The sequence below is a fragment of the Triticum dicoccoides genome, chromosome 6B (genome assembly GCF_002162155.2).
Source record: "Triticum dicoccoides isolate Atlit2015 ecotype Zavitan chromosome 6B, WEW_v2.0, whole genome shotgun sequence".
Classification (NCBI taxonomy): domain Eukaryota; kingdom Viridiplantae; phylum Streptophyta; class Magnoliopsida; order Poales; family Poaceae; genus Triticum; species Triticum dicoccoides.
Window position 1 is genome coordinate 48,797,466 of NC_041391.1, and position 6,937 is coordinate 48,804,402.

The window sequence follows — 6,937 nt, forward strand, 5'->3', positions numbered from 1 at the left end:
CATGCATTGGGCCCTGAAATATGACCCCGCTCGACTTCTTATTCACCCTAGCTCTCTGTCCAGGAGTTGCAAGTAGTTTCTGGTGTTTGTAGCCTACTGGAGGCCGTGGACAGCGCTGACCGTAGGGGTGGGCTGTGATGCAGTAGGTACGTGGCCGGGTGTACCGAATACCCGTTAGGTATCTCGGGAACCCTGTTCACATCGTTCGGGGCCGTATGGGAAACCTCGGCCGGACTCCCTGCGGATGGAACCTGAATAGGCGATAAACCTGGACTAGAGGCTTAAGTGTTTAGGTAGGTCGTGGTCTACACCCACGTCGGCTTTCGCTTGAAGTCTGTCGAGCACATGTCGTGTGCAGACGCTAAGTGGTGGAAACATGTATGAAGAAGTACACCCCTGCAGGGTTATCATAATCTATTCGAATAGCCGCGTCCGCGGTAAAGGACTACTTGGTTGCCTATACAGTTCATAGACAAGTAAATGGAAACTGTTAAAAGCCTCAAGATAAGTGTGAGTGCCAAGGATGGCTCTTCCGTAGGAAGACGGAGGTGGATCCTCGGTAGTGTATTGAAGTGGTGAGTAGTGGACTCGTGTGCGCAAAACCATTTCAAGTTGGAGTATCGTAGGATAGCCTAGCCAAGAGTCAAAGCTGGCTTGCTGCAATAACTCCACCAACCCTTCTTGATACTAAGCATGTATGTAGGATCTGATGTAAGTCTTGCTGAGTACCTTTGTACTCATGTTGCTATAATTTACATTTTTACAGAAGACGCTGCAACCCCTTCTGATGGGTTCTATGTAGACGTTGACATCAACGAGTAGGCTAAAGACCCAGGTGGTGACCCTGAGCTTGTGAAGGACCTTGTAGTATAGCTAGGCTTCCCAAGCCTCTTTTATTTTACTAGTTGTCTGTACTCAGACAAGTTACTTCCGCTGCTGGTTCGTATGACTGTATGACTTGTATGTTGGGTCGTGAGACCCGTACCTTTGTGTATGTTATGTATGGCTCCCTGAGCCTTAAATAAAGTACTTGTGTCGTAGAGTCATGTTGTGATGCTTCGTTGTATTTGCACATATCGGGCATATTGTGTGTATGATTGAAATGCTTGGTATGTGTGGGATCTGACTATCTAGTTGTTTATCTTTAGTAGCCTCTCTTACCGGGAAATGTCTCCTAGTGTTACCGCTGAGCCATGGTAGCTTGCTACTGCTCTGGAACACTTAGGCTGGCCGGCATGTGTCCTTCTTCGTTCCTGTGTCTGTCCCTTCGGGGAAATGTCACGCTTTGAGTACCGGAGTCCTGTTAGCCCGCTACAGCCCGGTTTACTGGAGTCCTGCTAGCCCAGTGCTACAGCCCGGACCCACTTGCTGATGACCGACACGTTCGAAGCTGGGTCATGGATGCCTGTCCCTGTAAGTCTGTGCCACTTTGGGTTTACGACTAGTCATGTCAGCCCGGGCTCTTTATCATATGGATGCTAGCGACACTTTCATATACGCGAGCCAAAAAGCGCAAACGGTCCCGGGAAAAGGTAAGACGACACCCGTGGGGATACCGTGCGTGAGGCCGCAAAGTGATATGAGGTGTTACCAGCTAGATCGATGTGACATCGAGTCGGGGTCCTGACAGCGTTGGTAGCTTTAGTTGCATTAGCCCAACACACTCATATTGCCATGTTTCATGCATGCATCATATTGTTGCACATTGTTTGGTGATGCCTGTGTATCGTTATCCTTTACGACAGGATCTGTCCCCGAGGAGTACCGTGACTACCCTAACGAAGAACCGTATCCGTGCATCGAACCATCAGGCAAGCAACCAACCATTTGATCATATCGATACAATCCCATGTTCTCGCTCCTGCTCTCTTTTACTGCATTAAGACAACGCGATTCAAACTGCTGTGTGCTACGGTAGTTGAACCCATTTCCTCTGCATGACCTGTCATTGCCACAGTAACTAGATGAAACCCACTAGCATGTGTAGGAGTTGATTGAGCCATATGTATGTGTTGTTCCTACCTTGCTATGCCTGCTATGCTTAGAGTCGTGTCAGGTCTGGTTCATCAGGGTGATGGGCTGGAGTGAAATGATTATGTTGGTAATGAGAGTGGTGTGGTGAACACGATTTGGTAAAGGTATCGATGAGAGGCCATGTAGGAGTACATGGTGGGTTGTTTCATTGAAGCCGACCTTAAGCACTGAGATCTGTATGTGTGATTTAAGAATCAGCTACTACCATGCATTGGGCCCGAAACCAATGGACCCTCTCGGCTTCTTATTCACCCTAGTTCTCCGTCCAGGAGTTGCAAGTAGTTTCTGGTGTTTGTAGCCTACTGGAGGCCGTGGACAGCGCTGACCGTAGGGGTGGGCTGTGATGTGGTAGGTACGTGGCACGGTGTACCGAATACCCGTTAGGTATCTCGGGAACCCTGTTCGCATCGTTCGGGGCCGTATGGGAAACCTCGGCCGGACTCCTTGCGGATGGAACCTGGATAGGCGATAAACCTGGACTGGAGGCTTAGGTGATTAGGTAGGTCGTGGCCGACACCCACGTTGGGCTTCCGCTTGAAGGTTGCCGAGTACATGTCGTGTAAACGACGGTAAGTGGTGAGAGCGTGTATGAAGGAGTACACCCCTGCAGGGTTAACATGATCTATTCGAATAGCCGCGTCCGCGGTAAAGGACTACTTGGTTGCCTATACAGTTCATTGACAAGTAAATGGAAACTACTAAAAGCCTCAAGATAAGTGTGAGTGCCGAGGTTGGCTCTTCCGTAGGAAGACGGAGGTGGATCCTCGGTAGTGTATTGAAGTGGTGAGTAGTGGACTCGTGTGCGCAAAACCATTTCAAGTTGGAGTATCGTAGGATAGCCTAGCCAAGAGTCAAAGCTGGCTTGCTGCAATAACTCCACCAACCCTTCTTGATAATATGCATGTATGTAGGATCTGATGTAAGTCTTGCTGAGTACCTTTGTACTCATGTTGCTATAATTTACATTTTTACAGAAGACGCTGCAACCCCTTCTGATGGGTTCTATGTAGACATTGACATCAACGAGTAGGCTAAAGACCCTGGTGGTGACCCTGAGCTTGTGAAGGACCACGTAGTATAGCTAGGCTTTCCAAGCCTCTTTTATTTTACTAGTTGTCTGTACTCAGACAAGTTACTTCCGCTGCTGGTTTGTATGACTGTATGACTTGTATGTTGGGTCGTGAGACCCGTACCTTTGTGTATGTTATGTATGGCTCCCTGAGCCTTAAATAAAGTACTTGTGTCGTAGAGTCATGTTGTGATGCTTCGTTGTATTTGCACATATCGAGCATATTGTGTGTATGATTGAAATGCTTGGTATGTGTGGGATCTGACTATCTAGTTGTTTATCTTTAGTAGCCTCTCTTACCGGGAAATGTCTCCTAGTGTTACCGCTGAGCCATGGTAGCTTGCTACTGCTCTGGAACACTTAGGCTGGCCGGCATGTGTCCTTCTTCGTTCCTGTGTCTGTCCCTTCGGGGAAATGTCACGCTTTGAGTACCGGAGTCCTGCTAGCCCACTACAGCCCGGTTTACCGGAGTCCTGCTAGCCCAGTGCTACAGCCCGGACCCATTTGCTGATGACCGACACGTTCGAAGCTGGATCATGGATGCCTGTCCCTGTAAGTCTGTGCCACTTTGGGTTTACGACTAGTCATGTCAGCCCGGGCTCTTTATCATATGGATGCTAGCGACACTATCATATACGTGAGCCAAAATGCGCAAACGGTCCCGGGCAAAGGTAAGGTGACACCCGTGGGGATACCGTGCGTGAGGCCGCAAGGTGATATGATGTGTTACCGGCTAGATCGATGTGACATCGAGTCGGGGTCCTGACAGCGTTGGCATCAGAGCCGGACTGCCTATAGGTTCTCCAAGCCAAACTGGTCGATGTTGAGTCTAGAAATTCTTTAGTTATATGTAGGGGAATTGTTTGTGGGTTGGAACGTAAGGCTCTTTTTACTTCTTTATGTTATGACATTCTGATCTGAGTCAGTCCATTCTTCCACCGGGGGTTAAGGAATTAGGATCTATTCTCTCTATCAGGATCACGTGTTACTAATCAGTAGTACCTTATAAGTTTGAGGGATACAAGCCTAGTTCAGTTCTACTACCACATTATGTTGCTAGGATGGTCTCAGAACTTTGATATGATGATGTTGAGTGTGTATGAAATCCTTTGTCAAATGTCTCAAATCCTTTTTGAGCATTTACAGCTGTTATGCTGCCGAAATTTTGCTAGAAATTCTAATGCCTTTGCATTATGATTGTGCTTTCAGATGGCCACTCGCGACCTCAATCAAGTGGTTCGCCTGACTCGATGCCTAGATGTACCCGGCCATACTGCCAAGTTGGTCAGGGTAATGACTGAGGCTGGATACCGCTGGTATCCCGAGTACACGGTCGAAGAGCAATTCTGAGACTTTAATCAAAGCCAGTATCTCTGCACTGTCAGGATATTTCCATCTTATCCTGGATCCACCGAGCCCCTTCACTGCTCTTATGGACTCGGGGTTACTATTGAGATGGCTGTGCAGGACGCCGCCTACTCTATGATGACCATTATGCGAGTCAGATCTGGTATATTTCGGGACTCTGATTTCCGGTATATGCCAGGATCACTTCCGGGAGCACAAGGGTATCTCCAGGCTATCTATGCTGACCCCACCCAGGAGGATTCACGGACTCGCACCACTGCTGAGATGCTCGAGGATAAGGACCGTGAAAATCGGGCCTTGAGGTTAGAGCTCTTCAATACCCGTGCTGACCACTGGGCCACTTTGACTCGGTTCGCACCGGCGGTGCAAGCTGGATATTCAGATATGCGCGATCTCTATCCTGTGAGATCTGCTCTGCCAGACGTGATGGGTTGGCGTGATGTAGGAGGCATCACCCCACCTCGCGGTCCCCGCAGGCCACCGTCTGTTGGTCCAAGACCTCATCCTAGCCCCTATGGTCCACAAGCTCCGCGAGATCGTCTGTTTCCGGATGATCATGTTGAGCTTCCAGGCTATGGAGGTGACTTCTACGAGGACTACTATGGATCGGTCTGAGTTAGTGGTAGTATCACTAGTTCACACTAGCTGTGTCATCTATCGTCCCGCGTGACTCGTGGGATATGACCTAGTTTGTACTCTTTCCGGAGGTGTAGAAAAATAATGTATAGGAGCTTGGAATGCCTCCGATGAGATGTAATCCTCTTTTCACCGTAATAGTACTTTGTTTGGTCTTGTACTAAACCCTGTATGGTGTGTATGACGATGGAATAAAGAAGCAGTTTCTGTATCTACCATGTCATACGGATGATCATCTTGCATTTCGAGTTATTCCTTACATTTTTATCCTATGTCGGAATTTTATCATCCTGACTAAATCATTGTCTTGTTTACCTAGGATGGTCAACACGCACGCTAACCCTGCTTCTCAAGAGCAGGCCGAAGGCAGTGAAGCCAGGGATGCAAATCTGCCTCATCCTCCTTCACTAGCCGAGGTTATGATGGAAGCTGAGAGAAACAAGCGGGAGACCAACCGATTGTTAGAGCGTATTGAACAGAACACGGCACACCATCAGAGGACTAACGTGGTGTCACTCAGTGATTTTATCAAATTGCATCCACCTACGTTCCACCACTCCGTCGAGCCTCTCGACGCTGATGACTGGCTTCGCAGTATCTCTCACAAACTGCGTTCCGCGCTGGTAGCGGAGGCTGACAAGGTCACCTTTGCTGCATATCATCTTGAAGGCCCCGCCAGTCTATGGTGGGAGAATTATGGAGCTATGCGCCCAGCGGGCCATGTCACTACTTGGGCTGAATTCAGCGAGGCTTTCCGTGAACATCACATTCCGGAGGGTCTCATGGACCGTAAACGTGAAGACTTTTGCAGTTTCACCCAAGGCCGGCTTTCTGTGGATGCTTACAGCAGAGAGTTTGGTAATCTCGCCCGATATGCAACTGAGGAAGTGTCTACTGATGCCAAGAAGCAAGCAAGGTTCCGTAAGGGACTTAGTCCTGAGCTTCGTCGTGACCTCCGTCTGCATGAGTGCACATCTTTTCAGAAACTGGTCAACAAAGCCATCAGTGCTGAAACTGGTCAGACTGACTATGACGCAACACGCAAGCATGGCCGTGATATGGGTTCCTCATCCGGTGCTGGTCCTCAGAAGCGCCGCGTGTGGGTACCCAACACCGCCCTGCCACCCAGGTTCACACCGAGGCCATCTTTCCAAGCGCCTCGCCCTGTTCAACAGTCTGCTCCAGCCAAGCCCTATGGGGGTCCAACTAACAATGCTCCCCCACGTACCAGTTCCGTGACTTGCTTCAAATGTGGGGAATCTGGCCACTATATGCGTGAGTGTCCCCAGACCAATCCCAACCAGTCTGCTAAAGCTGTTGGCCGTGGCAAGCCGACAGGAAAAATATTCCACGCCAAGCCGGTCACCGCTTCACGTGGCCATGTCAACTGTATCTCTGCCGAAGAAGCTCAAGAGGATCCCAACGTCGTTCTCGGTACGCTTCTTGTTAATTGCCACCCGGCATCTGTTCTTTTCGATATAGGAGCCTCTCATTCTTTTATATCTGAAAACTATGCTCGCTTGCATAACGTCGCATTCGGTGATATGCCAACCTCTATGGTAATTCAAACTCCGGGATCCAAATGGCAAACTTCTAGAGTAAGCCATGGAAATGAAATCCAAGTCGACAGACTTGTTTTCCTCGCGTCTTTGATAGCCCTTAAATCTTCAGATATTAATATCATTTTGGGTATGGACTGGATGTCAGCTCATCAAGCCAAAATTGATTGCTTCTCTAGGACTGTTCAACTCACCCATCCTTCGGGGAAGATAGTCAATGTCTTGACCCGAATAGCCAAGCGACAATTATATTCTCTTAACGCCAGCCCTT